A 15,723-nucleotide genomic window follows, 5' to 3' on the forward strand; every position below is an offset into this window, starting at 1 on the left:
GCCTGGCTAAGTGGCAGTGGTCTGGGGGCTGGCCTTGCAGAATTATTTGGTTTCATTTGGAGGGGTTTTTTTGTGGGGGAGCAATGAATGCACAATGGGAGCCTTAGACAACACCTCCCACCCCTCAAGAACCAGGGCTGGGTTCATACTTGTATTTACAGCATACACTGTCCAATAATAGTAAGATCTCTGGGCAGTGTACCATAAAAGCAAAAACCTACACGTTCTTCAACATAGCTTGGAAACACGCTTGTTTTATTCACTCTTAAGATTTTGTTGTTGTTTAGTCGTTTAGTCGTGTCCGACTCTTCGTGACCCCATGGACCACTGCCTCCCGCAGTTTGGTCAAACTCATGCTGGTAGCTTCAAGAACACTATCCAACCATCTAGTCCTCTGTCATCCCCTTCTCCCTGTGCCCTCCATCTTTCCCAACATCAGGGTCTTTTCCAGGGAGTCTTCTCTTCTCATGAGGTGGCCAAGGTATTGGAGCCTCAGCTTCAGGATCTGTCCTTCCAGTGAGCACTCAGGGCTGATTTCCTTCAGAATGGATAGGTTTGATCTTCTTGCAAGTCCATGGGACTCTCAAGAGTCTCCTCCAGCACCATAATTCAAAAGCATCAATTCTTCGGTGACCAGCCTTCTTTATGGTCCAGCTCTCACTTCCATACATCACTACTGTGGAAACCATAGCTTTAACTATACGGACCTTTGTTGGCAAGGTGATGTCTTTGCTTTTTAAGATGCTGTCTAGGTTTGCCATTGCTTTTCTCCCAAGAAGCAGCCGTCTTTTAATTTCGTAACTGCTCTTAAGATAGCGTAACCAAATTCGGCACGATGGTTCCCAAGACTGAGAAGTAGGCCTCTGCCTGTGTTTGCATAGAATTTGTATTGAATCAAGATGGCAGACAGAACCTCTCAAAGCCACACTGATTTTAACCTCTGGTTTCAGCAATGTGTCTGTTGCTGCTGCTGCTGCTGCAGTTTTCTTGGAATTCCAAAGCAAAACTGATAGCCAAACAGAATATGAGCACCTACCACTTAGAAATTAAGTGGGCCCATGCTGTTCCCCGCTGTTTGCGCCTGGATGTGGGTTTCAAAGCCGAATAAAACAAACGAGGCCTGTCAGCCTTTCTCTCCCCTGCCAGGAGAAACTAACAAGGGAGCTGTGTGTCTGCCTGAGATCCTTCCCTTCCCCGGTCGCTTTTTCAAAGTTCTCCACTGCCTCAAGGCACTAATCAAAAGGTAGGCAGCAACTGACTGCTCTCCCGTTTGCAAACTCGGTGCTGAAGGCAGCTCCCCACCCTGCGCCCCCCGCCCAAGGCAGCAGGCCTCAAAGGATTGCTAGACACGGCTGGCCTCATTAGGGAAACCTGCAGACAGGCACAGCCGCAGCAAGGGTGAGGCACCCTGGGCTGCCAGTGCCACCTAATGAGGCACCCGGATTCTAAGGCACCCTGCTGACACTGACAGGGCTTCAGAAAGGGCGTTTTGCCATCTTTCTCTCATTATTGTTATTGGGTTGTTGTTTTTTAAGCGAGAGAACGGGCAGCATAATGTCAGTCGAGTTAATTTTCTAGGTAACTGTGCAGAATACCTCCCTCCGTTCCGAGGGAGACAGGGAGGCACAAAGCCTAGATACCCTGAAGCTATTACGCCTCCTTTACAGATGCAGGCCGCCATCTTTTCTTCCCTTCCTTCCCTTTGTTCTTTCCATACTGTCAGGGAACTGCCATCGGAGGGACAGGTGGTGGAGAGGCTCCAGGAGAATAGGAGAGACTCTACAGCAGAAGAAGGAACCAGTAGGGGGAGAGCAGGAGTTCCAAGCGGAAAGGGAATCGGGGGAGAGGCTCTGGGATACTTCTAGTGAGAACAGTGAGGAGGTAACAAGACCCCCTTTAGCAACCCCCACCCCTCGCCGGAAGCTGTCACGCAGAGAGTCCAGGAGGCGCATGTCCGTCAAACAACTTTTATGTTGGAGTAAGTTCCGTAGACGCCCACTGTCGGATTCTACCAGCGACTGACGGAGTCATGCTTTGGGAGGCTCCGTTAGTGCCTAGGTTTGGGTGACCAGCCAAACCCCAGAGGGATCAAGCTTTTACGCACAAGCAGCTCATTATCCCATCATACATACTACAGTAGTGCCTCGGGTTACAGATGCTTCGGGTTACAGACGCTTCAGGTTTCAGACTCCGCTAACCCAGAAATAGTACCTCGGGTTGAGAACTTTACCTCAGGATGAGAACAGAAATCGTGCTCCAGCAGCAGGAGGCCCCATTAGCTAAAGTAGTACCTCGGGTTAAGAACGGACCTCCAGAACAAATTAAGTTCTTAACCTGAGGTAGCACTGTACCAGCTGCCAGGGCAACGTACAACTGGGAAACGTGAAGCGCCATTAAAAATAATTCAAATAAGCACCAGTCAAATAAGCAAAGTCCTGTCAGTGTAAAAAGGCCTTTAAGAGATGCCTGGGAATCAAAGGCTTTGGGAAGGAGGGATCCTGTCAGAGGCCTGGCACCGCCTTCCCAAAGCCCAGGCTTCTGGCTGGCTTAGTGAGGGAGGCCTGATGTCACACACACCATGTCTGCTCCCCATCGCCTTGAAAGCTGGTGCCTCTGGCCTTATTCACCTATGAAAAACACGCCACTGTCCCTAACCAATCCTACATGTATAAGTGGGGACGGTGTTCTTTCCCGCCTCAAATATGACAATCAGATAGGCACTGAGATTTAATGGATGCTATCTCAGCGAGGGGACGCAGGTGGCGCTGTGGGTAAAACCTCAGTGCCTAGGACTTGCCGATCGTCAGGTCGGCGGTTCGAATCCCCGCAGCGGGGTGCGCTCCTGTCGTTCGGTCCCAGCACCTGCCAATCTAGCAGTTCGAAAGCACCCCCGGGTGCAAGTAGATAAATAGGGACCGCTTACTAGCGGGAAGGTAAACGGCGTTTCCGTGTGCGGCTCTGGCTCGCCAGATGCAGCTTGTCACGCTGGCCACGTGACCCGGAAGTGTCTTCGGACAGCGCTGGCCCCGGGCCTCTTAAGTGACATGGGCGCACAACCCCAGAGTCAGACACAACTGGCCCGTATGGGCAGGGGTACCTTTACCTTTACCTTTATCTCAGCGAGGCTTTGAATCAACTTTTTTTTTTTAAATGATATTTATTGAAATTTCAAAAAAGGTTACAAAAGTAAGAAAAAGATAGAAAAAAGAAGAAAAAAATATACAAAATAGAGAAAAAATAAAAACAATTAAAAGTAAATCCATCTTTCCATAACTTGTCTTTCATTTACTTGTTTCCCTGACCTCCTCACACCTCCCTTTTTTGTATTCCAGTTCAGTTGGTTAATTCAGCAAATCCTTTCCCTCTTTGTTTTTATCTTAATCCTTTATCTTAATATATTATAACTTTACTTTCTTGCCTGTTAACAATCCATTTTCACATGCTCCTTTACCACTTAACTTCATTCCGACATCATTCTAAATTTCATTAATTTTACAATATTTCTGTAAATAGTCTTTAAATTTCTTCCAATCTTCTTCCACCGACTCTTCTCCCTGGTCTCGGATTCTGCCAGTCATTTCCGCCAATTCCATATAGTCCATCACCTTCATCTGCCATTCTTCCAGGATGGGTAGATCTTGTGTCTTCCAATACTTTGCAATGAGTATTCTTGCTGCTGTTGTAGCATACATAAAGAAAGTTCTATCCTTCTTTGACACCAATTGGCCGACCATGCCCAGGAGAAAGGCCTCTGGTTTCTTCAGGAAGGTATATTTAAATACCTTTTTCATTTCATTATAGATCATCTCCCAGAAAGCCTTAATCCTTGGGCACGTCCACCAAAGGTGAAAGAATGTACCTTCATTTTCTTTACATTTCCAACATTTATTATCGGGCAAATGATAGATTTTTGCAAGCTTGACTGGTGTCATGTACCACCTGTATATCATTTTCACAATATTCTCTCGTAAGGCGGCTTTGAATCAACTTTATGCCACCATCCTTTTTTCCCATAGTTGCCTTTGTGGTGCCTCAGAGGAAGTTCTCACAAAACGAAAGCACCTTTCATGCCCACAAAGGGAGGAATCAGACGTGTAATCACAATATGCTCATAAATCAATCCATATCACTTTTAACCAACATTTGATTATTTATGAAGCAGCTAGCACCATTAGCCCTAGCACAGAGCAATTAGATGGATAATAAAAGCTTTTACCCGTAGAAAGTGGCTTTCAAACATTCCGGCTTCGTATGGACTTGTTTACCACCAAAGCCACTGCGGAGAATTCTGGGAAACATTCTCTGGGAAAACACACACAAACACACACACACACACACACACACACACACACAGCCTCTGGAATATGCTTTGTGAACAGAGGGTGCTGCCACTACTCTTCAGCGGCAATGCAGAGGGATGGCCCATAACATTTAGCTTGGTAAAAAAAAAAGGTAAAGGACCCCTGGACGGTTAAGTCCAGTCAAAGGCAACTGTGGGGTTGCGGTGCTCATCTCACTTTTCAGGCCGAGGGAGCCGGCGTTTGTCCACAGACAGCTTTCTGGATCATGTGGCCAGCATGACTAAACTGCTTCTGGCACAACAGGACACCATGACGCAAACCAGAGCACATGGAAACGCCATTTACCTTCCCGTCGCAGTGGTACCTATTTATCTACTTGCACTGGCATGCTTTCAAACTGGCAGGAGCTGGGACAGAGCAATGGGACCTCACCCCGTCGTGGGGATTTGAACCGCTGACCTGATTGGCAAGCCCAAGAGGCTCAGTGGTTTAGACCGCAGCGCCACCCACATCCTTGGCACACAAAGCAAGGTACATAGAACTCAAGGCTGGCCAAGTTATTTTGGCACCTGAGGCAGACCATTCTACAAGCGGCTCTTTCTGAGAGTAAAAATAAAATAAAAATACAACCGTTAATAGTGCGGGGAAGGGTCACAGCTCAGTGGCTGAGCATCTCCTTTGCATGCAGAAGGTCCCAGGTTCGAGTCCTGACATCTCCTGGCATGGCTGGGAGAGATGCATGTCTGAAACCCTGGAGAGCTACTGCCAGTCAGTGTAGATAATACTAAGGTCGGTGGAGTGATGGTCTGACTCTGTCTAAGGGAACTGTCTATGTTCCCTGAAATGGGCAATATGAAAGGAAGAGTTGAGAGGTAGCAGGCTTCAGGGAATCTGATCCCTCCCACAGTGGGCAGCCAATAATTAAAAAAAACAAGGAGGGTTCTTACCAAGTCTTTTATTCAATATTCACAGAGAGAGGCCTCTCTTGCAGTAATGGCATTGCTCTGAGTAAAGACTCACCCCTCTCCGTCTCTCCTGTTATGTCATCCCTACGGTGGCTGATCTGTGCCTTCTGCCTCTGTGTTTTCTGTTCTCCTACTTTCAATTCCCACCATGTTCTGGGAGAGGAGGGATCTGGCATGCTTTCTAAGGACACCGAGTCAGTCAGCTGTTTCTCCTCCTCCTCCTTCTTCCTCCAATATTTCCCAGCTTCTCCCTTCTGCAGCCTCTGAATTATGACCGTCTGCCAACCCCTGTTCTAAATCTATACTGTCTCCCTTTTCTCTGGCAGGTTCAGGCTGAGGAGGCGGTATCCACCATTCCTCCCCCTCCTCTGCCCAGTCCCTGACAAGGGGATATCAAAGAATGGACAAGCAGCTGAGAGATGACATGGAGTCAGGGCCAATGGGTGTGGCCCCCACTGTAAGTTATAAATGGACGAGGGCTGCAGGTGCTTCAAAATGCATGCCGTTCCCTCTCGTGGAAGAATCCCCGCATGCTTTTCAATAGAGGGAAGGGCTGAGGCTCAGTGGTGGGGCATCTCCTTTGCTTGCAGAAGATCCCGGGTGCAATGCAGAGGGTTGGACTAGATGACCCTTGGGGGTCCGTTCCAACTTCATGATTCTATGATTCAGTCCCTGGCATCTCCAGGTTAGGGCTCCTGTCTGAAACCTTGGACAGCAGCTTCCAGTCTGCACAGAGAATTCGGAACTAGAGGGAGCAGGGAAGGTTCCTATGTTCCTAAATAGCCGGATTGCCGCCCTTTCGCAACACAATAAGTCAGCTGCATGAGACTGTCTGTGCAACACAGGGAAAGATGTGTACCTCATGTTATGTTTGCTTCATGTTACATTCTTTTAGGTTACGTCCCGCGGCGACCCGGAAGTACTGGAAAGGGTTACTTCCGACTTTCGCCGCTCGCGCATGCACACAAGCGCCAAATCACGCAGTGCAGCTGCACAGATATGGCATTTCAGGTTGTGCCTTTTTCATGTTGCGAATGGGTCTCTGGAATGGATCCCGTTCACAACCAGAGGTACCACTGTACTCAACTAGCAGTGTGCTAGTCTTGTCTTTCAGGAATGCTTGCCCTTCACATGGAGGGAGCTGTGATAAGGCTTCTGCAGCAACCCAGCATCTCCCAGGAACACAGCACAAAGAAAGGGAAGGGGACTGAGGAAAGAAGCGGGTGAGAGTTTCATCTCAAATCCCGAAGGCCCCTCCAATTTTTATTTTATTTTATTTTATTGTCTGCTCCCAGGGGCATAGCCAGGATTTTTTTGGGGAAGGGCAGGGGTTTTTTTTGGGGGGGGGAGCAGAACCAACATGATTGGTCAAGTATTTTTATTGTTTTACTTGACAATGTGCTCCCTAAAAAGGAAAAGCTTCCCGCTCCATCCCCAAAAGTGCAGTTCCACCAGTCCCTCCTGAGGCAGGCTCTCAGCATCAGATGGGAATTGGGAGCTGTCCAGGTGCTGAAATGAGACACCTTCCACCTCGCTCTCAACGAGACTGCAGCCCACGCAGCTCTGGGAGAGAGAGAGAGGGGAGGGAGGGAGGCGCTGCTCCAAGCCCACCGTGGACTTTGCTAATTACAGTTTGTCTAGATGAGTCAGATGCAGGCTCTTCCTCCAGTCTGGGGTTTTGCATCGGAGCCAGCTAGCAGCTGCCTTGGCATCTTTGCAAGACAAAAGGGTTCATTATCAACCATCCACGCATTCCCTTGCATTGCTAGTTAAGCTTCCCTTTATTGGCCTTTTTTCATACCCACCCAAATGCTTTGCATCATCTGCTTAGGGCTACTGGTGGCCCGTGGGCTAAATCCAGCCCACAACCAATTATCTTTTTGGGCTGTTAGTCATATACCCCTCGATTGACCAAAAGGGGCCTTTTAAGCCCCCTAACCATGCCCCCCCCCATTTCCCTTTGCTTACTGGGGATGGGGGCAGAAAATAACCAGCATCCTTATAGCGAGTCAGGGCACAGATTCTTCATGCCTAATTCTGCCCTGCTCAGAGATTTATAAGATCTCTGTTTATTTGGTTTTGCAGAGAGTGCATATTTCATACTGTTCAATGATCTGTATAGATTATATAAAGAGTTTATATTGACATCGCATTGTTGTACTTGGTCACCGTGTTGCCTTGGATATTACTGATAATTATTTGCAACACAGGGGTTTAACTGCTCAGACTGGCAGCAGATTCTCCAGCAACCTTAAGCAGGGGAACTCCCTACTCAGAGATGTTAGGGAGAAGTTGAAGCATGTATTCTCCCCACTTGTCCTCCTCTCTTGCTCTCTCCAAAGGTCTGAGCCTTTGACTGTGTTCCTAGCAAATGTTCACAAAGGCCCTGCTGCTCCCCACCTCCAGATTTCCAGAAACTTCCTGTGGGGCAGAGAGAAGGGAGGGGTGCTAGCCAGTCCATGACCAGGAGTCAGCAAACCTTTTCAGCAGGGGGTCGGTCCACTGTCCCTCAGACCTTGTGGGGGCCTGAACTATATTTTTTTGGGGGGTGGGGAATTAACGAGTTCCTATGCCCCACAAGGGATGCAGGTGGCGCTGTGGGTTAAACCACAGAGTCTAGGACTTGCCGATCAGAAGGTCGGCGGTTCGAATCCCTGTGACGGGGTGAGCTCCCATTACTCGGTCCCTGCTCCTGCCAGCCTAGCAGTTCGAAAGCACAAGTGCAAGTAGATAAATAGGTACCGCTTGGGCGGGAAGGTAAACGGCATTTCCATGCGCTGCACTGGTTCGCCAGAAGCGGCTTAGTCATGCTGGCCACATGATCCGGAAGCTGTACGCCGGCTCCCTCGGCCAATAAAGTGAGATGAGCGCCGCAGCCCCAGAATCGGCCACAACTGGACCTAATGGTCAGGGGTCCCTTTACCTTTACTAGATCTCTATGGCCCTACCTTTGCAAGCATCCTTGATCTGAGTGCTCGCAATACCCACTAAAAGGGAACCTCCAGCAAATCTAGCTGGATACCAGGACTTTACACATAGACCCAAAAAACCCCACCTAGCATCGAATGATCTAGAGGATTGTAGGCAAACCTTAGAGATATACTGCACTGAAGAAAGCTCTGAAGGCTCTGCCCTGACTCTGGTTTCACAGCAATGAAAGCTGTGTCTTGTATGAGGAATGTCAGCCGCCACTGTTGAGGAAGAGGAGAGGTGACCTTCATAGTTGGATCACAATGGTTCAGGCTCCCTTAGCTGGTCAAGACAAACTCAGTCTAAAGAACTTGCTTATTTTGGGGGGGAAATGTGTGCCTTCCCTTCCATTAACAATCTCAGCATGGTTCACATCTGAAGTACAATGAAAATCAAAATATAACTAAGGATACTAAAAAAATGTAGCTTAAAAACCTCTGGAAGTATGAATGCTCAGCTAAAACCCGTAAAAGAAATAAGCTGGAATGCCTGGATTAAAAAAAGAAAGTCTTCACCCAGTTCTGATGTACCATTGAACTTGGTGCCAAGCAAGCTTCTCAGATGCAAGATGCCATCCTTGAAAAGGGCCCCACTTTCCACTCATTTAATTTCGGAGGTCCTCTCCCAAGCCTGAAGATAAATGTAAGTTTCAGACAAGCCTCGGTGGTCATTCAGTAAGAGCTATTTGGCAGTGGAACGGTCTCCCTTGGGAGGTTGTGGACGCTCCTTCCTTGGAGGTTTTCAAGCAGAGGTTGTGTGGCCATCTGTCATGGATGCTTCAGCTGAGATTCCTGCCTTGCAGGGGGTTGGACTAGATGACCCTTGGGACCCCTTCCAACTTGATTTTATGAAATAGAAGAGCCATAGCTCAGTGATGAAATATGGCCCTTGCTTGTACAAAGTCCCAGATTCAACCCCATTTTCCTTTAAAGAATGAAGAGCTGGGATTGATTTGTGCCCAAGACTGTGCACTACAAGGCTACATGGGCCACCAATCAGTATAAGGAAGAGGCATATGAAGAGCCACACGTACTATTGATTTCAGCACAATTGTTTGATCACTTGATTTTTTTCTAATTCATTCTCAAGGGAGCCATTCCTGCTGGGCTCATGGGAAAACTATGAAAAAAAAGAGAAAGAAACTTGGCTTTTCTTAATCCTGGGAATGAGAATTGTGAGTCACCCCTGGACAAAACCTTGCTCAAAGAGGCCAACGCAGCAGGAGTCATTAGCTCTCCTAAATACTCTTGCAGCAAACATGGGCCAACACAACTAGAACATGACTGCCCTCTCCTGGGCTCTTCAGGAAAGTCAAGGAAATGAAGCCGTCTCGTCCCAGAACCGAATGACTCAAATTCACAGGAAGCAGGCTTATGCTGATAGCTGTCCTGGCTTATCAATACCCATGCAGAACCTTCGCATCCACAGCCAGCAGCCTCCAGCAAGAATATGTTGGGATCAAACAGCAAGGAGCAGTCATCACCGCCATGACCCACATGCGAAATCAGTGGCGTAGCGTGGGTTGTCAGCACCCGGGGCAAGGCAAGTAATTTGCGCCCCCTAACCCATGGATTTGCGCCCCCTAACCTCCAGATGTTGCGCCTGGTGCGGCCGGCCCCCCCCCCGCACCCCCACTACGCCACTGTGCGAGATTCTCATCGTTCGGCTAACATGCCTGGGTGCTAGAAGAACCCATTTGTCAGATCTGGCAAGACGATTACATTTCAAGAAACCAAATGCACCAAAGCCCTAAGAGAAGCCATTTTTTTTCAAATGTTTGATCGCTTTATTATCATCATTATTATTAATATTCTGTTGGGAGCCACCCAGAGTAGCTAGGGAAACCCAGCCAGATGGGCGAAGTATAAATAATAAATTATTATCATTATCATTATTATTATTATTATTATTATTATTATTATTATTATTATTATTATTATTATTATTATCTTTCTACAAAGCAAGGCTACTCAAGGCTACTTCTCATCTGACGTGCTGCGCTCCAGGATGGATGTCCAATATAAATATACATGTAGAGTTTACCTGAGTGGCACATGTGCTTTTGGAATATGGCTGCTTTTCTCAGAAGTATCTGAGGAAAGGGGGCCAGACCCTTTCCAAACTGCCACTCTCGTGTATTTTGATACAGTCGTACCTTGGTTTGTGCACAGCTTTCCAAACTGTTCGTGTTGATGACACTTTTTAGACATGCATCATTTCACGACACAGTAATTCAGTTTCACTAGCAAACCAGCGGTCTACCTGCTCCCTTTCCAGCCAGTGCTCTTTTCTCCCAATCACAAGATGTATATGACAAAAGTGTTTCTCACTCCATGAAAACGAACTGCGGAAAATGACTCTGTAAGCTGAAAGCGGAGACGAAAGATGCACTTTCCCGTTTGTTTTGTAGCACAAGAAAATCTTCACTATAAACCTTTTTAATAATAAAAAAAGCACCTGGCCTTTGCCCTCAGTTGGAGACTTTGGTGACTCAAAACACACTGCATTCTGCAGTGAACAGTTGTTGCCCAGTGCTTAGCAGTGGCGGCTTGTGTCCATTGGCACTGGCAAGAATCCAGGGAGCCCAACAGTAGGTGGCGCCAGAGCCACAGGCAGGCAGAGCAGACTCATTCCAGCTTTGCTCCATTCCGCTTTCCAGCTGAGTTCTGCAAGGGCAACACTAAGACTAAGGAAGGAGAGGAAGCAGACAACACTGGTTGTGGGCTGGCAGAGGTTGGTGGGGAAGTGCCCCATCTGCCCTAATGGACCAGCCTCCACTGGTTAGCTTCGTAAAATGCAAAGCTAAGGTGGTTGGTTGAAGCTTCCATGGAAACTCAAAAGTTTAAATAAAAAAGAGGGGAGGAAACTGCCTTGGTCTTCTGCATCACAGCTCTTCTGTTCCTACCACCAATCTTCCAAATATTTCTACATTGGGAGGGGCTGCAGGAGAGCTGTTTGACCTGGGCCTCAAGCTCAGAGGCGGTGCTCAGATATAGACCCAACTTGTGGTTATGCACATTGGGCCAGCCAAAATGTGGCATCCTCACTCTCAGCTAAGAGCGGCCAATTTAAGCACGTTAGAGATGTGGTTTGGTGCAGCGTGGACTGCGGAGTTGCACAAAAGCTAGATTTTGCCTCAATAAAACAGAAAAAGGCTCCAAGAGCATTCATTTTAAAATAAATATTCAAATTATATTTTGCCTTTTTTGGAGGGAGGTGCCTTATTCTTCCCTTCCCTTTCCCTTTCCCCTTTCCCTTTCCCTTTCCCTTCCATTCTATTCTGGCTAGAGACCTCAAAAGTCGGACAAGGTCTGGGCCTCTCTGCACCCAAGACAACCTGCCGATCTGCAGTAAGGTTTGATGAAACACCATTTTTGAGCTTTGGGCTTGGTAGCAAATCACAATAGGCAGAAAGGCTGCTCTTTCATCTATCCTGGTTTGCAAAAGCATGTGCCCGCTGCCTGGCTCAAGGGGGTGATGTTGGAGGAGAAAAGTGGGTGGCTGTGTGTGTGTGTGTGTGTGTGTGTGTGTAGAGCAAGCCCTCTCCTCCAACCCACACCACTGAGGCTGTGTCCCAGCCCAAGGCACCAACATTGTCTGATTTTGAAGGAGGGATTGTGTGTTGTCAACAGCTTTTTAAAAAGGTTATTCATGTACAGTGGTACCTCGAGTTAAGAACTTAATTCATTCCGGAGGTCCATTCTTAACCTGAAACCGTTCTTAACCTGAGGTACCACTTTAGCTAATGGGGCCTCCCGCTACCACCACACAATTTCTGTTCTCATCCTGAAGCAAAGTTATTAACCCGAGGTCTTATTTCTGGGTTAGCGGAGTCTGTATCCTGAAGCATCTGTAACCCGAGGTACCACTGTACTGTACTGGAGTACACAAGCCAGGTGAGAGGTTTTCAGTTCACCACCAGAGGAGCCTGGAGTTTGCATAATTTGCCAGTGAATTAAAGGATATGGGGTCAGCAAACTTTTTCAGCAGGGGGCCGGACCACTGTCCCTCAGACCTTGTGGGGGGATGGACTATATTTTTGGGGGGCGGTGAACAAACTCCTATGCCCCACAAATAACCCAGAGATGCATTTTAAATAAAAGCACACATTCTACTCATGTAAAAACACGCTGATTCCCGGACTGTCCGCGGGCCGGATTTAGAAGGCAATTGGGCCAGATCCAGCCCCTGGGCCTTTGTCTGCCTACCCATGGGATAGCGGCTACATGGTTTGCTTAAAATTCCTTTGGAAGTGGGAAGGCAAAACCTGAACATTTTTAAAAGGTGAAAAATGCATTTACCACCACTAGAGGGTGAGCCTTGCTTGCAAAAAGACTTCAGGGCTCTTAAACATCTCTAAGTCCGGCGGCAGCAAGTCGATTGAAGAGGAAACAAGATAACACAGGGAAGTTTTATCTCCAACACAAGTGTGTTTAGCCAGCATAAAGAGAAGGGTGTCCCCCGCTTTTGTGCTCTCAATCCCTTGAACCTAAAACTACACACGATAAACTTTGGTTCCATGGCGTCAACAGCCTGGAAGGCCGACGGCACAGTGCCAAACAGGGAAATAATTAACCACTTGCCCTATGGATCCCTTCTCTTTGCTCCCAGAAATCCCTGCAGCACCTATAGAATTAAGATTATTAGGGGCAAGCCGGGACCGGATACATTCACTAAGGATATGCTGGGATTTCAAACCTGGCGTCTGAACTGTGGTCCCGCCAGCTCAAGGAAGCATCTCTCCAGCACGTTCCTTGGGATAACTGGCTAGAAAGACTGTCACATTGGCCACTTGCCAACTTGGGTGGATGGTTGCCATTGGCTGAAGTGTGGAAAGGAATGGCTCGCTCACTTGAGCCACCTGTTGCCATTTGCTTTGCAGGGATACTTTCTGTAGCACCTTTACCTTGGGGCCTACGGAACATCATAATCGTGGATGGTATTAAGCAGATCAGGAGAGCGAAGGGTGGGTAAGGGGGAGTTACGGTGCTGGACTTTGTGGCGACTGGACCCCTTTCCCACCTTGGGCACACATAATTCCACTGGGTGCAGATTAGAATTTCCATCTCTTCCTTTCCCATCATAAGGCTTTGAAAAGATTTTTTTTCCAGCTCCACTCGTGTTCTTTTGATGCACTTGCATTAAGTCACTCCAGATTATAACTCTCAACGCTGTGAATGTTCATGAACATATAACAGTGGTTCCCAATTATCCAAGTACTGTAGATCCCCTGTTTTTTCAAAAGCCAAGCCATGGACCCCCTACTTTTGAAAATGCTGGTATCTCTGTGGTAGTTTTTGTCACGTGAATGGTGCCCCGGACCCTCCCCTCCCCCGGGAGGGTATGTGAAACCCCTGGGGTCCGTGGACCACCAATTGGGAACCATGGTTCTATAACATCACTGTAACAGCCACTTTTACTCAGTTGCACGTAACCAGGGGTTGGGGAAAAAGGAATGAATGGAACTGGGTGCTTAGGAAGTTTGGCATCCAAGCGGAGAAGGCCAGATTGCTGGACTCTGATTATTTAGTGCTAATTGCTCATTTGCTCTCATGATGTCCCTCCTGCATCTCCCTGAAACCTACAAGAGTTACCGTATTTTTCGCTCCATAAGACACACTTTTTCCCTCCTAAAAAGTAAGGGGAAATGTGTGTGCGTCTTATGGAGTGATTGCAGGGGGGAGGCAGGCAGGAAAAGCCCCCAAGAGCCGCGCACAAGCTCCATGCGGCTCTTGCGGGCTTTTCCCCAGGAGGGAAAAGGGACTGACGCGGCCAGTCAGCCCCTTCTCCCTCCTCGTAGAAAAGCCCGCAGGAGCCGCGTGCTCCTTAAAGGGTGTGTGGCTCCTGTGGGCTTTTGCAGGAGGTGGGGGTATTGCCATAGCTGCGCACAGCCCCTTCTCTTTAGCCATGGAAGCCTCGTGCAACCTCTCCAGCTGGGAGAGGCTGAGCACGGCTATAGCAAAAGCCAAGGCAGCGAGCAGGATCCATCTTGGCTTCTTTGCTCTTTGGTGCTGGGGGGGGGGAATAAGGTTTTTTTTCTTGATTTCCCCCTCTAAAAACTAGGTGCGCCTTATGGAGCGAAAAAATACAGTAAATGCCTATTTAAACAAAAAACACGCGTACACAAACTCTCTTGGAATTCTACCTTAAAAAGAAAAAAATGTGATATAACAGCACATCTACAGATGCCTAGAAAACTGCTCAACTATAGATCTCCTCTTAAACACAGCACCTGATTTTCCAAAGAGGGAAGGAAAGGCACTTCAGTTTGAAGAGGAAAAGGGTAGGCAAGGCAGGCCAGAGTGGGGGAAAAGGAGTAGAGTGAAGAAACCGCAGCTAAGTTGAATGTTTACCCTGGCTATTTTGGAGCCGTTTTTAATCTGCTTGTACCAAATCAAACACTGTTGATATCAGTTTGAATGGAGCAAGAATCAAATACGGGATTATAAAGGAACGGGGCCCAGATAGCGACTCCTACGTGACACTACAATGTTTATTTCAGCGCAAGGCAAAAAGCTGCTGTTGTACTAATGCATTTGGCAGGGGCAGAAAATGCTCCAGGCTGCAACCCCTGATAACACAGCGATTAGGTGCAGCACGGCCTGTAAGTATGGGAATCTGCAACCAGAAGAGAATGTGTCAACTGTTCAGCGATGTGATCAAACCTGAGCACGTGGCACAGCCTTCCCTCAGGTCTCCTGCAGTTTACAGAGCCAGCTTTGCTGGCTGCAAGGTGGGGTAATATCGCTACATACCTATAAGCAGGGGTGGCGCTGTGGTCTAAACCACAGAGCCTAGGGCTTGCCGATCAGAAGGTCGGTGGTTCAAATCCCCGCGACGGGGTGAGCTCCCGTTGCTTGTTCCCTGCTCCTGCCAACCTGGCAGTTCGAAAGCACGTCCAAGTGCAAGTAGATAAATAGGTACCTCTCTGGTGGGAAGGTAAACGGCGTTTCTGTGTGCTGCTCTGGTTCGCCAGAAGCAGATGCTGGCCACATGACCCGGAAGCTGTACGCCGGCTCCCTCGGCCAATACCAGAGTCGGTTACGACTGGACCTAATGGTCGGGGGTCCCTTTACCTTTACTTTAACTATAAGCAGACAGAGTACTACTGCCCAGCTTCCAGTTTTTGCCTTTTCCTGTTGCGCAAAGAAACAAAAGCATTCATGAGAAACATTCCTTTTTAACCAGGCCTTTGGTTGATCTGATTTACATCCTATGCCCCTCTAATATGTGGTTTTTTGGGGCAGCTACTGGGTTGTTGTTTTTATTATGTATTTTGTGGTTTTATATCTTGATTTTATTCTGTGAATTACCCTGAGTATAGGGTGGTATGTAAATTTAATAAAAATAAAATAAAATGAGATATTTGGAGATGGGGGCAGGTTACAATGTGAGTCAGCCAATCATATTCAACACAATTTATGGCATTGCCATCGTAATCTCGAGAGTCATTAAAGCCCGGCTTCATCTTTGTAAGCCTCCACTTG

At 47.8% G+C, this 15,723-nt stretch overlaps 1 protein-coding gene across 2 annotated transcripts in view; it reads right to left on the reverse strand.

The window, feature by feature from the left end:
- The window catches only part of LOC310830059 (la-related protein 6-like), a 34,280-nt gene that overhangs the window by 18,131 nt on the left and 426 nt on the right, over positions 1 to 15,723 (reverse strand). The gene's annotated exons all lie outside the window — the stretch shown is intronic.

This window comes from Podarcis gaigeae, assembly GCF_964106915.1.
Source record: "Podarcis gaigeae genome assembly, chromosome: 13".
In the NCBI taxonomy this organism is placed as follows: domain Eukaryota; kingdom Metazoa; phylum Chordata; class Lepidosauria; order Squamata; family Lacertidae; genus Podarcis; species Podarcis gaigeae.